At 32.6% G+C, this 18,738-nt stretch overlaps 1 pseudogene across 1 annotated transcript; it reads right to left on the bottom strand.

The window, feature by feature from the left end:
• Window positions 1–7,481: 7,481 nt before the first annotated feature.
• On the bottom strand, window positions 7,482–15,678 carry LOC148206335 (DEAD-box ATP-dependent RNA helicase 28-like; annotated as a pseudogene). Its single transcript, XR_015783545.1, has 19 exons — window positions 15,308–15,678; window positions 14,493–14,672; window positions 14,193–14,261; window positions 13,985–14,091; window positions 13,336–13,414; window positions 12,540–12,713; window positions 12,267–12,415; window positions 11,792–11,887; window positions 11,499–11,601; window positions 11,258–11,320; window positions 10,980–11,041; window positions 10,721–10,817; window positions 10,133–10,251; window positions 9,987–10,029; window positions 9,658–9,758; window positions 8,816–8,917; window positions 8,605–8,691; window positions 8,225–8,499; window positions 7,482–7,943 (listed from the first exon to the last, which is right to left on the bottom strand). The product of XR_015783545.1 is annotated as a DEAD-box ATP-dependent RNA helicase 28-like (transcript).
• Window positions 15,679–18,738: the final 3,060 nt, after the last annotated feature.

Raw genomic sequence — 18,738 nt, 5'->3', positions numbered from 1 at the left:
TTATTTCTTTTACTTATTTTTCACATTAATTTTTACTATTTACTATATTTTATTTCACCTACTTTCTCCACCAATTTTTTATATTATTTCTTTCACTTATTTTACACATTAACTTTTACTATTTACTATATTTTATTTCATCTAATTTCTCCACCAATTTTTTATATTATTTCTTTCACCTATTTTCCACATTGACTATTGCTATTTACTTTTTTTTATTATATTTTATTTCACGTAATTTTTCCACCAACATTTTATATTATTTCTTTCACTTATTTTTCACATTAACTTTTACTATTTACTATATTTTATTTCACCTAATTTCTCCACCAACTTTTTATATTATTTCTTTCACTTATTTTCCACATTAACTTTTTCTATTCATATTTTTTTATTATATTTTATTTCACGCAATTTTTTCACCCACTTTTTATATTATTTATTTCACTTATTTTTCACATTAACTTTTACTATATTTTATTTCACCCAATTTCTTTACCAACTTTTTTATATTATTTCTTTCACTTATTTTCCACATTAACTTTTACTACTTACTTTTTTTTATTATATTTTATTTCATCTAAATTTTCCACCAACTTATTATATTGTTTTTATTCATCAACTTTCTTCATCCATAACTTTATAAATACCCATACACTCTTCACTTCATACACACACAATTACATAATATTCATCTCTTCTCTCTCAAAACCTCTTCATTCCATCCCAAAACTCTACTTCATTCTTCTCTCACACTTTACCATTTCCTAACTCCTATGTACACATTAAATCCCATACCACATTTCTACTCCAAGGTTATCTTCTTCACCTTCCATCTACCTCTTCTCAACACTTATTCCAAGTAAGGTTTTCCTCCATCATTCAAATCTTCAACAAGGTACACATATTCTTCTCATTCCATTTATACGTTTTGATAATTTTTTTTAATTTATAAATTTATTTTGTTTTCTACCCCATTCATTTGATTTGATTTTATTTTTTACATTTTTGTGTCATAGATCTTTCAACTCATCTCCATTTCTTAAAATAAAAACAAATAAAAAATGACAAAAATACATAAAACTTTAAAAAAATATATAATAATATAAAGGGTTAAATATGTTTTTGGTCCCTTAACTTTCATTGAAAATTGGAATTAGTCCCTCTTTAAAACTTTGGACTAATTTAGTCCCCAAACTTTAGATATGTGTGAATTTAGTCTTTTTAACTAAATTTATTAACTTTATTTGATGTTTTAAACACATTTCTCAGTTAACATTGAAGCAAAAATGTGTCTAACGGTGTAAACAACTCAAATGCTATCATGAAACGCACTTAAAACAACAAATAAACCTAACAAAATTTAGTTAAAAGGACTACATTCACACATTTCTAAAGTTTGGGAACTAAATTAGGTCAAAGTTTTGAAGAGGGATTAATTCCAATTTTCACTGAAAGTTAAGGACCAAAAACATATTTAACCCTAATATAAATAACGGTATGAGTACTTGTGCGATCATACACATCAGCCTAGTACTCATTACCCAAAATATAAAAATAAACAAAAAAATCGTATGAGTACTCATGCGATCGTACGCATCAACCTAGTGCTAATTACGCAAAACAATAAAGTAAACAAAAAGGTCGTATGAGTACTCGTGCGATCGTATGCATCAGCCTAGTGCTCACTGTGTTAAACATTAAAATAAACAAAAAAAATCGTATGAGTACTCGTGCGATCGTACACATCAGCCTAGTGCTCATTACGCAAAATAATAAAAATAAACAAAAAGTCGTGTGAGTACTCGTGTGATTGTACGCATCAGCAAAGTGCTCTTTACGCAGAATATAAATATTATATCAAAATACCAAAAAAATATAAAATATCCAAAAAGCTAAAAAATATAAACATTCTCATACAATCATTCTGAGCCAAAACTACGTGATCATTGATTCTCCATCAAAAGTGGAGATACGTAGGAGCAAGGTCAATCCTTGTCAGGTTCACTTCCCTAAAAGTCCAAAATTATCCTAAATCAATTTTCAAACAATTTTACAAACAAATTCTCAAACTTTCCTTCTCAAACTTTCCAAAAATATTTTCAAAAGAACTACGTACCCCTGATTTCTCACATGAGAATACGTAGGAGCAAAGTCAATCCTTGTCGGGCTTCCTAAAAATAAAAAAAATATATTTTCCTTTCATTTGTATTGTCTTGCATTTTTATTTTTGGGGAAAATAACCATTTTGAAAACCACATCAACTTTGCACGTTTAATTAAAGGTACTGCTTTCAGGCATGTGTTGTAGGGCGTTAACACCTTCCCTACGCGTAACCGACTCCCGAACTCAAAACTCTGATTTCATAGACAATTCCTTACTTGTATGGTTTTTTTTGTAGTTTTCTAGAATAAACTATGGTGGAAACTCCAAACTTGATTTTCAACCTCCTTATTATTTTTTAAGAGTTTCGTCGTCTGCCCGTCGCGATCCGAGTTGCGAAAAAAATAAAAAGGGGTAGTTTTGTGGAGTGAGAGTTGGATTAGAGTCCATTATTGAGTCAATATAAAATTGGTTGTGCAGCAAAATTAGTAACATGGGTGGTATAAGAGGTAGATTTGAGTTTGGGTAGCTTATCATAGTGAATTTAGGTTTTCATAGGTCAATTTGGGTTTGGAGTGGTCCATTCAAGTAAGAGGTATGATTTTAGATGTTTCTCAGCGCCTAAGAGTGTTTAGGAATCATTTAAACTTGTATAGAGGCTCGCCAAAGTCCAAATAGGTGAATTTTAGAACCTAGTGCAACGTTGGGCGCTCTCCAAGGGCCCCTGGGCGTTTTTTCGAGAAGAATTCGCTTGGGTGCCCCCTGAGCGCCCCTGTTCCAGAGGTCTAGCGCCCGAGCGTCCCTTTTTGGGGGCTCTGGGAGCAATTCAGTAGATTTTGGGTTTTTTTCAGTTTTCGGGATCTCAAATTTGGGGTCAGTTATCGGTTATTGACGTTATTTAGGTCATTTTCAGGGTTTTTTTACCCTTCCGAAGCTGTTGGTGAGGGTTTCAAAGTTGTTTTCCTTACCTAAAGATGAGTATCAATATGCCATGAATAAATTGTGTTATTAGGTGATTTCTAATGACTTGTATGGTTGTTTCTATTTCTTTAATGTATGACCATGAGTCTCATGTATTGGTTTACTATCTGAATGTGAAGTGATATCAATAATATCAAAGTTATGTGTTCAGATTCAAAGTGAAAGTATGTGGTTTCAAAGTATGGTTTCAAAGTGGTGAAAGTAAGTTCCAAAGTGGGATTTCTTGCTGAGGTTCAAGTATGTTTAGAATGAATGCAGGAGCTTAGTTTTGGAGTTATCCTGAAACTCCAAAGGTCTTTCATTCTCATGTAGAGAGGATTGATCCATGTCGTGAGGAGTAGTAGGAGGTCTTAGTCTTGGGTGCTTCCAGTATGATCTAAGGCGTGGAACAAACTAACCTTGTGAGTGTGGTAGGGTGAAACTCATTGGCAATGACTTTGCAAAGTAGTAGAAGCTACCATAAGTGCACAACCCGCCAAAGCTCGACAATTATTCTAAGTTCGGACAGTCCATTCATAATAAGTGTCCTGCATAAAGTGTTTTATGACTGTGTAGTGATATGTTTGTTGTGTGTAACCTGTTGAAATGAGTTTATATATATATATATATATATATATATATATATATATATATATATATATATATATATATATATCATGCTTCAATTATAAACCAGCTTACCCTTGCGTTTGTGTTTATCAGTTTGTGTGTTGTTTTCTCTTTTTGCAATGACCACCTTAACCAATGTGAAAAGCAACAAGATAGATAGTCTTTGTTTTGTCAAGAATATGATCTCTTGTTCTAGTAGCATCAAATTCCTTGTAATATCTCATTTATGTATGTCTTATTTTAATAGTTTTATACTATTAAAATGAGAGGTTACAAATTACAACTTAAACATATATATTAAAATAAGTTTTTACTATTTATCATCAAATCATTTTACCTAAATATTGAAATTAATTTTTTTATATTTTAAATTTTTAATAAAAAAACCTTATTTTAAACTTATACGTTTTCTAAAATATTAAAAATATAAATGTAAAGTGACCCTTTAAATTTTTAAATTTTAATATTTGAAATGTAGTTTTTTAAACAAAGGAAAATGTGGTTTTTTAAATTATTTCAAATACAACTTTTTAAATAAAGAAAAAAGACATGTTTTTAAATTATTTCAAATACTATTTTTTAAACAGGGAAATACAAATTTTATAATTATTTTAAATATTAAAATTTAAAAATTAAAAGTTTCATTTTATATTTATATTTTTGATATTTTAAAAATATTATAAGTTTAAAATTGATGTTTTTAAAATTTAAATTAAAAAATAAATTTAATTTGAATATTTAAGTAGAATGAGTTGATATATAAATTTTAAATCTTTTTTAATATATATATATATATATATATATATATATATATATATATATATATATATTATACTTTATAGTATAATATATAAATATAAGATTGAAAATTTTGAATTGTACTAGTTGTGTCGTAAATTTCAGGACAAATAATTTGAAACATGTTCTTTTTAATTCCAAATTAGGTCATTAGTGCCAAACAAGAATTCACATCAATGAGAAATTGGTTTGTCTCCATCACTATTGTTCTAGCAAGTTTTTTTCTCTCTAAACAGGCAATTAGTTCCTAATATAATAAAGATGAAACATACATTACTATAGTTGAAAACAAGCTAAAAATACAAAAGAAAAAAAATAAAGAGAAAAGGTCTACAATGAAGTTCTAGATTAACTAATCTAAAATAAATAAATAAATAAAATATGTTTTTGATAAACTATTTAAGAATTTTTAACAAGAGTATCTTTCTTCCAAATAGGGCAATCGAAAGTTATCAACATTTTAATGGTATTATCTAAAACATAATTTTACTTTTCTTAACATACAACACTAAAGATTCTTTCAATATTTTCAAAAGGCCTAATTCAAAAAATAACACGAAAAAAAAATAGCTACATTTTTTTTCAATCATGGGGTAACTATTTTTTTAGAAAATATTTATAAAATGAATTCAAAAAAACAGGAAAAAATAAAGTAAAATTTCACGTCATGCCAAATTATTTATCCTTTTAACTAATCAAAAGTATTTGATAAAATACAATTACTACCCTTAACTAATGTGATACTAAGAACTAAGGGTGTTGCTCTCTGCACTATCACCTCTTGCTCTCTCCACCTCCTCTTTATTGTTTTTCCCTTTAGTAAAATTTTATTTTTAGGGTTAATATTTTTGAACTTTTACCCACTCCCAATCCATTCCAGTAATGACCTATTACTAGTCCCCTACATGAATGCATGAGCGACAAGCTCTTCTTTCATTTTAACGTTGCACTTCTTCCTCTCTTTGTTTCGTTCTGAGAATGCGGTAGAGTTTCATTTAGTGATATACTTAGTGAGAGGTTGCAAAATTTGGTGGTGGTGGAAATAATTGATCAAGCAGTATCAGTCTTAGTGGTGTGGTGGTGCTTAAAGGTGCAGTGGTGCTTCCTCCAGGAGCGTAATCAACCCTAAAATAAAAATGTAAACTTTAAACAGAGGTGAGCATCCTTCAACGGATGTCAACATCCGTTTAAGGTAAAATGGATGTCGACATCCGTTTCACCTTAAACGGATGTTGGTATCCGTTGACGGATGTTCACATCCGTTTAAAGTTTACATTTTTATTTTAGGTTTTGTTTTATTAGTTTATTCTTTTATATTAATTTTGGAGATATTTTAATAATTTAATTTAAATGTTTTGATTTATTATTTTTGAATATATTTTTGATGTATTTTAATAATGTATATTTATATTAGTTTATATTTATATTTTTGTATTTTGCGCGTTATATGTAATTAGTTTTTAAATTTAATGTTTTTGTAAAATATATATTGGATTGAGCTTTGAACTTTTAATATTAAGTTGCGAGACTGATTGCAACATCTCTGTTACATGGATTGACTCTGTGCTTCTAACATTCTATATTTAATATTGAAGAAGAAAAAACCCTAAAAGGCCGAAACGGATGTGAGATATCCGTTTGGCCTTCAATAGATCTCTCACATCTGTCAATGGAAGTCGGATATTCGTTAAAGGCTAAACGAATATCCCACATCCGTTTTGGCATTCGCGTGGTCTGTTCAGGCGACACACAATCGAACCAACGACAACAACACTCCATCAACAATGACAAAACAGAACAGATTCAAAACACACAAATAATAATAAACCCTAAATTAAACTATCTAACACAGGAAGACAATGATGAAGAAAACCAACCTGAAGAAGACGAAAACAAGCTGCAAAGGAACTCGATCCAGGCTCCTCCTTGACGCTCCTCGAAGCTCTGAACGCTCCTCCACCCCTTGGCGACAATGAAAGCTTTCAAACCAAAAGAAAAACGGGGAAGAAAGAAAATGTAAAAGAAAGAAAAGGAAGAGGGGAGGTGAAACAGAAATGGAAAAAGGAGAAAAGAGTTCTATGGATGCTGGGCAGAAAGTAAATAAGGATTAAGGTTTTAAATTATTTAAAATAGGATAAAAGTAAAAATTTTTAACTTAAGAATATAATTGGAATTAAAATAATGTGAAAAGGTTGAGAAAGTATATGATGGTGATGGAGAGAACAACATATAATAACTAATTAAGTCACTACTGAAAACAGTTAAAAAGCCCTTTAAGAGCCGAAACTTAATCTTATATAAAGAAAAATATATATTAATAGACTTATAACAATTTTATTTAACTTATCAGTCATTAATTCATATTACTGAATTAATATAATAGTTGTGAAAAGATTATTTCAACTGTCAGTATTTTTCTTAATATAAATTGTTATTCTTTACCCGATTTTTGACTTAAATAATCTTTTTCTTTAAATTAATATTAACATAATTTAGAACGTGTCAAAACTGAATTTATCTTATATCAAAATCTAAATCCTCTATTATTTTTTTTCAAAATCCTTATCAAAATCTAAATCTTCTATTTTTGACAAGTGACACTAAACTATGTTACAAACAACGGTTAATATCAATTGTAAATTTAATAGAAGAAATTATATTGAATTTTTTTTAAAAGAAAAACTCAATTGAGTAAAAAAAATATAAAAATCAAAACAAATCAAAAACACAAATATAAAGTCAAATTACTAATTAAATCCTGATTGTTTGTTTTAGACATATACTTTCTACCAAATTAAAATTTTACATTTTTTTATTTTATATTGTTATCGTGTTTAAATAATAAACATGCGTCTAACGTCCAACTTAATTCTTTCAGAGTGAAGTACTGTTAAACCTCTTCTTTTATGATTTAATTTCCTTAAAATAGCCACTGACAGCAGAGGGTCAATAGTAAGCAGCTCAGGAGAATTTTGGCATTTACAATGAAATGATCATCCAACCCCAACATGCTATTGTATTGCATAAATGGTGTCTTAACAGAAGTACAGCAGAAAGAATTCAAGAGCTCTCTGAAAAATAATTGTATGGGCAACATTTAAAATTCAATCTGATGCTAGTTTTACAAAATTGGACAGCAATAAATCATGCTGTCCTTTTGGGATGAGAACAAAAAGCTAGTGATACAATTACCAAAAAAGCAGTACTGGTAGTATTAGTTACAGCTATCATAACCCCACAACAGAGGTTACACACCACTCACCACTCACCATGACCACCCAAATGCATCAGTTGAAATTCACACCTCCAATGGTGGGAGTAGATATCTGGTATTATAAGCATTTGAATACGTGTCTGGTTAGTAACAAGGACACATTGCAGGTTTCTATGGTCCTTCCATGCACAAGTTTATGACAAGGATTATCAGCTTCACAGACTACTTGCGCTTGTACCTGAAAAGGGAATTTGAATTGAGAGTTCATTTTTTGGCATTGAACAAACTAGTGTAAAATAAATCGACATGCATAAAGTTACCAATGTAGTAACTACAGAATTATAACTAGAGGGGCAAACAAATATCTAATCACTGTAAAAGTAATGAACCAAAGAAAATGAAAATGAAAACAATGAACAACTTTAGAAGCAAATAGAATGAATCAAGATGAGATCAATGATTTGAGGGATGCTTAAAAGCTCAGAGTTACTGGTTTCAGAAAAGAGACAATATTAATACCTTGACTTGCTTTTGAATGAACTCTTCGCCTTCTTTCCTCCTCCAACACCTCTTCTTTTTGGCTTTTTATCCTTCATGTCAGTCTGGAATAGATCCCTCATCTCTTCTGTCCTTGAAGGAGTTTTCCTTGGAACATTACTAGATTTCTTCTGACTCTTCTTCACAATCTTGCCAGAATCTACTGCCTTCTTAACAGCCTTCACTGCTTTTGCCCGTCGATAAGCAAGATCAACAAGTGACAATCCACCCTTTTCTTTTTTATTCGTTCCCTTGGCCTGCAATCACATGCATTTATTTTAAGTGCAACAAGAAGAACAACAAAGAGTATATTTCAGCCTTCATGCATGAAGAATGTTAATAGGAAGGAGGAGTGCATATACCTCTACTTGGTTACCATCCTGCTCCTCATCCTCCAACATCTCTCTAGCTGCTTCTAACTTTCTGCGCTTCTTTCTAGGCAAATGTTTCTACACCAAAGACATATTCATCAAGTAAATACATAGCAATGCATAAACATGCAAGCCCACTTACATTTTATATGTATATAAACAAACAAACTGCATGCATAACAAAATTGGGAAACTCTGTTACCTCTCGCTCTCGCTTCCTCTTTTCCTTCATTCTGAGGTCTTCAGCTTGTTCGGCGCTAATTACCTCTTTCCCAGAACTCTTGTTCTTCTCTTGGGAGGATGCCTGATCATAATTATTGTATTTCTTATCAACAATTGGAAATATTTCACCCAAGAAAGAGAAATCTAAACAAAAATAACTTGCCATTCAGTCATTAGTTTGTTCACGTGCATTATAAAGGAAAGAGTCACCGTTGTTCATGTGCATTATAATTGCTAAAATATGACTTGATTACATTAAATAGGAAAATGTGATATGATTCGACCATAATAGATAGGAAAATATCTTGGTAAACATTTCGCTGTATTAACAATTGATTATATTCCTTATTGTTGTTCCATGTGTGTAACACACATGTAACTCATTATATGTCTTTCCAGTTTCTCTCTTCTCAACAATAATCATTAAAATATATCGCTGGATACTTACTGAAATGAAGCATACGTGTATATGATAGAATCAATTAGGGGCAATCTTAGGAACTAATTAAGGTTTCTATATTTGTGTAATTAGGATTGAATCATTGTAATTACTAGTTAATATAATACTAATTGCATGTTTGATTTAGCTATTATTTTAGAAGAAACAACAACCATTTTCCAAAAGATATCCTTAAGAAGCTGAAAATGGGAGACGGAGTGAGATTTCTTCTGAATAAGCTGTAATCCAGACATGCATAAATATATTATAAGAACGGAGTGAGATTTCTTCTGAAGTATAACGCTCAATCAATCCATCGTAAGATGGTAAATTAATGCCACTAATTTGAGATATTATTTCAGGAAGATAAGAAGATATTCTACCTTAGCTGCTTTGGCAGCAAGCTTTTTCTCCTTCTCTGTGACAAACCATGTTCTTTTGGACGGGAAAAGATCTCGTCCTTATGTTCAATCATGTTTTCGGCCTGCCAATGTCATATAAGTGCATACTTTTAGTAAAGGGGAAATGTTAATGATGAGAAAATGAAAATAATCATACTGGTTCCGAAGTCAGGGACTGTAACATAATAAAATTAAGATAATATAATTTTCTAAGCGATGTTACTCTGAAATGACATAGACATGATTACATTTTTAGTTATCCAAGGCATGCCAATATTGGAAGCAAGAAAAACAAGATAACTGGTAAATACCTTTGTGGCCTCCATTTCAGCTTTCCTTAGAATTCTCTCTTCACTGAATAAATAGAAATATAAATACAGTAAAATATTAGTAAAATGGAAGTGAAAGATAAAGAATGAAGCCTTAAAAACTAAATAAAATACTATACAATCAACACCTCTCTTCTCGAAGTACTTCATCAATTTGATCCTCCATTTGCTCAATAATATGAGACCACTTAAGTATAGATTGCTCAGCAACAATGCGGCTTTTCAACTTTGAACCGGCTCTCTTGGCCTAATTAATTGAAAATCAATAGTTACAGGACTGATTATAAATGGCTCATTTAAAGCATAACTAGATTGTTTTTTCCATTTGTGTATTCTCTCCCTTAATAGGAAAACAATAAAAATATCTGGTATTCTTCAGGCATATTTTAGTGAAATGATTAATAGTAAAGGTATATATAATCCGGACCAAATAAAAACTAAAATTAGTACATACACAGTGAATGGGATATTTCTCTGTAGACTATGTAATTAAAATATTTGGTGTAGAAACTTTCCGATGAAATGTCAAACTTGAATAACTAATTGGGAAAAATAATTAACATACATTGGCAGAATATGTATAAATTACTAAAAAGGACGAGGACCCAAAATCCAGATGAACATGAACTCATGCAACCTTTTTTACCTTAAAAATAAGGAAAAATATGAAAAAAAAAATCTGAAAAAAATGGAGCAATTCTTAAAACGATACTCACAATGGCTTTTAAAAGTGATCGATCATTGTCAGTCACAAAAGTGACAGCATATCCTTCTCTTCCAGCTCTTGCAGTTCGACCCACACGATGAACATAGCTTTGGGGATAAAAGAATTATTTAAGTTACCAGGATGACCATGGAGAGAATGAGATATTGTTTAAGGTGAGATCAATAAATATGTTCTCATATATACAGCACAGCAGCAACACGTCAAGCAAAGTTACCAGTTAACAAAAAGATGGATATCATAGACTATACCTAGTAAGATCACGTGGACATGCAAAGTTGATAACTGTTTGAACACCAATAATGTCAAGGCCCTACAAATAAAAGCATAGGCAACAGTGTAAGATTTATATCCAAATTCCAAAATGCCAAAAGAAAATGCTAAAAAAACCACATATTTAATAATTGTAGGATCACCTTGAGTGACCACAGTTTTACGAGATCAAAAGGGGTGTTTGATTTAACAATACAATTAATAAAATCATATTCAGAGGATAAAGAAGAAGGAAACATCAAGAATAGAGTCGTACACGAGCAGCCACATCTGTTGCAACCAAAAAATCCACTTGCTGCTTCCTAAACTGTTCCAAAGCCTGAATAGACAATCAGAAGGGAGTAAATCTTGTCACAATCACAACTAATTTCAACAGGAAAAAAAAAACATGAAATCATCAAGTTTAGTATCCAAAAAATGTGATAGCAACATAACTACAAAATAAACCAAATAGAAAAAAATACAAATAATACACCCATCAATTATTAACAACATACTTCCAGACGCTGGGCTTGAGTAAGATTTCCATGAAGCTCAGCAGCTTTTATGCCAGCTAATCCAAATATAATCTTTAATCTATGTGCTGCTTGCTTTGTTCCACTGCACAAAGGAAAGAATACTTATAAAGCAGTGCAAGTGAAGACCAACATAGATTAGATGTTGTAGTAAAATCAACCTCCTACTTGTCGCCAATCAGTTTCATATGATGACCATATATGAGAATCCATAACCAGTTCATGATATAGAATCAAATCCTACATGAATAAGCATAGGAAATGATAAATGAAACCTGAATATGATGACTTTGGAGGTAAAAGTTTTTGAGCACATTGCAAGAAGAACAGCCTCCTGGTTTACTTCACGCATTCTTCGTATTCTAACAACTCTGGAATAGAAAAAAAATAATTAACAAAGCTTGAAAGATTTTAATTGATGCCAAAACCTTGTGAACCCATGTTTTAAAATAATAGTTTCGTACAAGTAACTTCTATGGATTAAAATATACTCTAAACAAGCATGAAATATGCTCTCCTTCATGTGCTTTTAAAGTTCAAAAAATAAAACCATTCAATGTCCATTCCATTAAAAGACTTGCTTACAACAAAAGAACATTGAAGAAGTATTACTTATTGATTTTTCTTCCACAATAACCTTTTATTGATCACTACAATACGACATACAGCTGACTATCATCAAAGCATACAGAACAGAAGTAGAGATAAGTGATTATGAGATTAGAAATAATAATGAGACAAAGAAATTACTCCTCAGTCAAGGTTGCAGGCCGTTTTGTAGATGGGTCAGCAGAAAGACGCAAGGGCTTTGACAGGGAAAGCTTAATAAGTTCATCAACCTCCTCAGTCATTGTTGCTGAAAACAACATAGTCTGCCTTTTTTTGGGGCACAAGCGAACCTGTTTAACATTAAACAAACACACATTTTTAACACTTTTTATTTTAAAAATTGATATCAGGAAAATTTATACAGCATATTTTTAAGTGCAATGGTTCTTGTATTAAAAGGACACTAAAACTCACAAGTTCTTGAATTTCAGCACTAAATCCAAGCTCCAAAAGTCGATCTGCCTCATCAAGGATGAGAACAGCAAGATCATCCAAATCAACAGACATGGCATTGCGTAAATGGTCAATCATGCGTCCTGGAGTAGCCACAACAATGTCTGGCATTGATCTCAAAGCAACCTCTTGCACCTAGGATGGCAAAATACCGCTTGTAAACCACAAATAGCAAAGGAGACAATCTTTGTCCCCAATCAACTAGACAAAAGTAGAAAAATTTTATAGCTATAAAAGCCACAATTATTTAAAATTTGGAAAAAAAAAATGAGACAGACCACTGATTATGAAGAAACCAATGGTTTTAGTTTATTGAATACAATCCGTCATATTCTCTTAGTTTATTAGTTTGGAATATTTCTTCAAAGGCTCACTAATCTAATTAGTCATCAGAAAAGGTTACTTTTACAAAATTCTTTCTTAAATCAATTCATATCATCTACAATAGATATCATATCATATACAGTGTTCAAACATGTCAAATTTAAATTCATTGATAGTATGAAAGAAAATTAATGTCTTCAAACTCAATTGATTTTTATGTATCAACTGTCAAACAGACAGGAAATGTACTGTATAAAACCCAAAATTTATCAGGTTTTATAAGAGACAGAAGGCAAAAGAAAACAATTCTCGTGGACAATACGATAACAGCTGACTGCAAACTGAAAGCATCACAAAAGGCACATAAATATATTCTGAACCACCAGAAAATCTTGCAAATTAAGCTGTCAAGAAGTTGAAATAGTGATCAAACCTTTGTTGACAGACCCCCAACAACCAGGCAACACCTTATATCAGTAAACTGAGCAAGCTTTTCTATCATACTGTGAACCCTGTCAAAGAAAAATTAGAAATAAGTATATTTGGAAAGCAAATAGCATGAATTACCATAAAAAGAGTACTCTCGAAATTTAATCTACAGCCTTTTCTGCTTGATGTGCTTAATTTTCAGAATTAAATATATGAATACAATATATATATATATATATATATATATATATATATATATATATATATATATATGTATATTATATTTTATATATTCATATACAAATCATTGATTTAAAAGGTGCCTGATCTGAATTTGATGCATTAATTTAAATGCATTAAAAAAGCAATAAATGTTTCAAAAATTATATCCATCCAATGCAACCATGAACTGAACCATCTATATACCCAATGAACCACTTTAATTCCAGCTTTTGTGCAAGTGACAATGAAGAACGAGTATGCAAAGCCTATATACTAGTCAGCCCACATCATACATGGTCAAAGAAAAGACAAGCACATTCATACTACATTTTAGTATCCATAGGCCATTTTCTCTCCTAGACTATATTTGGAATACTTTTACAAAATAAACAAAATCCTAAAGTAAAAATCAGTACAATTGTAACACTTACTGGACGGCCAATTCTCTGGTTGGGGTAAGAATGAGGACCCTTATTGCACGCATGCGTTTTGGACGGAACAACAACCTCTCTAGCGTAGGTAGTGCAAATGCAGCTGTCTGCATGGAAACACATGAGCATGATATGAACAATATATGGAACACGGAAGCAAGATATCACAAATTTACAAACACCCGAAGAAAAGTAACAGATAGAATACCTTCCCTGACCCAGTAATGGCACTCCCACATATATCACGACCAGACAATGCCAATGGAATACATGCTGCCTGTCATCAAAATTCAAAACGCCCAAAAACAAAGTAAAATTGTCTGCACAGGCGTCCTAAATAGCATGAAGATAGAACACGTCATGAAGTCACACAACTAATTCCAGTGCTTAGACTCAAAAGATAAAGCAAGGCAAGATATTGAAGGTAATCTATCCTAAATAGAATTTAATTAAGCAACCATAAATGCTAAGAATTAACATAAAAATCAACAAAGCCAAAAATAAAAACCTGAATTGGCGTTGGTTTAGCATACCCCAGGGCCTCACAAGCCCGGAGCAAAGGACGAGACAAATTAAGCTGCAGGAAGGAATCGGCATGGAAAGAGGTTCCATCAGAAGGAGCAAAAAAGGACTTGCTATCACCACCATAACCCTCCTCTTCGTCTTCTTCATCCGGTTTATAATCTTCCTAACCAAAAGCAACAAATTTAAAAAAAAAAATCAATTCTTGATACAAATGAGCACTATTGTCTATCGTTGGTCAGAGAGCAAATTCTGAAACAAGAGAAATGCTAGCAACACTGTCTCTAATACCCGTTTCAAAGCACAGTATTATTAGCTGAAATATATTAGAAAACAAAAATTTCCACAAGTTTCACTACTTCAATAAGCCTCCACTCATGATCTTATAGCTTCCAATAAATTTTAACCAATAACAGAGCACATCAGGAGTGTGTTGCAATGCATTTTGCTAGCACTACTATTGAAACAAATGAGCACTCATTATACGATCTTCCTAAAGAAACTCAATAACTAAATAATCAAGTTTTTTAAACAAACAAGCAGTATTTTTCAACCCCTGGGACTGGAACAAACCCGACAGACCCCTTCCTCAATTTGCCCAAAAAAAACAACAAAAATAAAAAACGAAAACCCAATAATTCGTTTTCAATCCCAAACAAAACCAACTTCTGAAACAGTGAAGCACTTCTGGTCAATCCTCCCCAACAAAAAAAAAAACACTTTTTCTCATCGTGTAAGAGTAAAAACCCAGAAGGGTACACCAATGCACACACACGCACACAAAGAAAACCCAATAATTACTTGTTCATCAAGTTCAGACTCGGAGCTGTGGTCAAGCTCCGCAACGAGCGGCGTGGTACGTTGTCGGAGAGCTTTGGAGATTTTCTCATCCACGGAGGTTGTGCTCCTGCGAGCGTGTTCCTCGGCCACTGATTCCGTGTATTTGGCGAAGTCCCATGGAGACTGCGTTTTCTTCTTCGAAACCCGCGCTTCTTTGTGCCGTCCCTCTTCTTCTGAGTCAGAATCTGATCCTGACTCAGCTTCCTCTGGTTCTTCTTCGTCTTCTTCTTCCTCTTCTCGTTCGGAGTGTTCGATTTCTTCGTCGCTGGGAGGTTCGAAGACGAAGCTGGGCGACATGGTTGTTTGGTTAGTTTTTGCCGCAGGTTTTTAGAAGGGTTCTGCATTGTGTAGTTGTAATTTAAACTATGCAAAAGAGCGATAATGGGCCGGGTCAGATCAAACATTTTTCAACCCATTGCTGTGAAGTGAAGTCACCTAAATAGCCTTTTAAAATCCTTACAAATTTACAGAAAATACTTTGAGGGTCTATTTCAAAGTTTACAAATCACAATCTAAAATTAACATTTAACTATTTTGAAATACTAAAATATATTATTATAAAACAAAATTTTAAATTTTGAGAATTTTTTTTTGCAATGGTAAAATTATTAATTTAAACATAATAAATATAAGGTTTAAATCTTCGGATGATCCTCGTATTTGTATGAGAATCTCAAGTGGGTCTTCATATTTTCAATTGTCTCAATTGGATTCATATATTTGCAAAATGTCTCAATTGGGTTCAAATATTTGAAAAATTAAGTCAATTAAGTCATGTTCGTTAAGTTTTCACAAACAGCGTTAAATGTGTTGAGGTGGATATTTTATTAAAAAAAATGTTACAGTGATGACATGGAATTTAATAAATTAAACAAAATAGAATTATAATGCCCTCTTAATTTCCTTTTAATAAATAATATTTTTTTATTCAAAATCCTAATTGGATACATTAAGATGAAAAACCTTGATCAAGCCCTACATTTTAATATCCAAGCAAAATTTTTCTCCCAACATTGGGTTTCCTTTCTCGCGAGCTTCAGTATCCTCCATTTTTTTCCCTCTTCATCTTGCGAAATCCAGAAGCTTGAAGCTTCTGCTCTTTTTCTTTACTGCGGTAGACTCAACGTTGGCGGCGAGGCACGACGAGGTCGCGGCGAGGACGTCCTACAGCGGTGCTGTTTCCACGGGGGTTCAAAACCCCAGCTTCTTTCTTCCCCCTTTCTCGCGGGCAACCAACCTGAAGGGATCATCGATGGCACTGCAATGTTAGCGAGAACGCAATGATGGCGCGGTAAAGGCGCGATGAAGGCATGTCGTTCTCTTCGTGGTAGTGTGTGCTGCGATGATGGCTTTTCGCGGTCTTGTGGAGGCTCTTGTGACGACCCTCAAAGCAACCATGAAGGTGGACGCGGGTTGGGTGCGAACTATGATGACTGGTGAAGGTGGTGGCGAAGCGTTGTAAGGGAGACCAACGCGGTAGCGGAGTGAATCTTCCATTTTGGCATTTTAGGGTTCTGAAATTTGAAAATTTGGGGTTTATTTTTGTGCTTAATTCTTTATCTTGCAATTGGGGTTTATGGATTCACTCCTCGATTGCAGCGTTTTGAGTTTTGGGTTTCTTCTTTTCGCGATTGCAGCGTTTTGAGATTTCTACTTTAGAAATCTTCCGTTAGGATTTTCTAATTATTGCGGTTCTAGTTCTTGATGATTGTTGGTGGTTACGCAAGAGGAGCAGCCATGGGGTTGCGATGGCCGGCGTTGGTAGCCTGAGACCGAATCTCGCAGGGATTTAACCGCGAGTTGCAAGACTTGGTTCCCAAACTCAAGTTATTCTCCTCGTTGGAAACAGTTCTCCAAGATGAAAAATGTGCAGACCGGGTTCGCGAGCAGGCCGGTCTTGCAGTCGCGACAATGATTGGTTAGAGGAATAAATTTAATCACGTCAAAAACTCTTAATTTAAAAAAAAATCACGTAATAAAACATTTTTACATCAGCGTGCACCACGTCATCACATTTTAACGTCGTCTGTGAAAATTTAACAGACAGAGTTTAAATGGCTTAACTTTTCAAATATTTGGACCCAATTGAGACATTTTGCAAATATATGGATCCAATTGAGACAATTGAAAACCTGAGGACCTACTTGAGATTTTCATACAAATACGAGGATCATCCGAGGGTTTAAACCTAAATATAACTTTCGAATTTTCAAAAATGGACTAAACTTATAAATTTAATTGTTAGTTACGATTTTTATCTTCGAGTATTTGGGAATGAGGAATTATATTTTCATCGTATGCAATTAACAAGGTATTAATATACTCGTCTGTTAAATACGTCACTGAATTTATTTTTTTAATTTAAAAGTATAGCATTGTGTTTAAACAAGGTAATTTAGAAAGTTGATCTATTTATTTGAAGAATTTTTAATTTTTTATAGTAAAATATCACTTGTTTGAATAAAGTATTTTAAACAAATTTAAGAAAACTTGTAAGGTATAATAAATAAAATAAAAGAATTTCAAATATCTTAAAAGATATAAGAAAATTGAAATTTTACTCTTTCACCTTTACTTAAAGGTTAAGTTGAGTCGGCTCGGGCTAAAGGCTAAGTTGAATTGGCTCGAACTGAAGATTTACTTGAGTCAACTCAAACTCTCAAGTCGGCTGAGGTTGAAAGTTGAATCGATTCGGCCCAAAGCAAAATTTAAGAGGAATTGACTCGAGTTAAAGGTCAAAACAAGTTGACTTGAGCTAAAGGTCAAGAAAACAGGTCAATCAGGTCAAAGAACTGGACGAGTTGGTTCAAGTCGAAGGTTGAACTGATTCAACATAGTCAAAGGTCAAGTAGATTCAACTTGGACCAAAGATCAAGTTAATTCGACTCAAGACAAAGAACGAGTTGAGTCAGTCGTGGCTAAAGGTTACGTTGATTCAACAAAGACCAAAGGCCAAGCTAGATTGGCTCGGGTCGAAGGTTGAGACTAGATAACTCAGGATGAAGGTCAAGACGAGTCATCTTAGGACGAAGGTCGAGACGAGTCATCTTGACTCATAAATCAAGGTGAGTCAAGACGATCCAATGTAGGTCGAAGATCATGTTGATTGTGTGTAGGTTGAAGGTCAAACCATTTTGACGTAGGTCGAAGGTCGAAACCAATTTGTCCCGATATAAGTTGATAATGGTACCACCCAAATGGTTAGCTATGTTGTGCATAAAAGCTTTCTAGAGATAAATATTATTGAAGGTTTATTAAGTAGACTCCTAGGAAAGAGAGAGAAATCATAATAAACAAACTTAATAATCTTATCTTTCCTAACCAAAATTTTCCTTAAACCTTCTTTTTACAAATTTCCTCATAGAAATCCATGTTTTTTATTTGATGAAACA

This window comes from Vigna umbellata, chromosome 1, assembly GCF_029865625.1.
Source record: "Vigna umbellata cultivar VRB3 chromosome 1, Vumbellata_1.0, whole genome shotgun sequence".
Lineage (NCBI taxonomy): Eukaryota > Viridiplantae > Streptophyta > Magnoliopsida > Fabales > Fabaceae > Vigna > Vigna umbellata.
The sequence above is the reverse complement of the archived record's forward strand: the minus strand, read 5'-3'. Positions and strand labels throughout refer to the sequence as shown.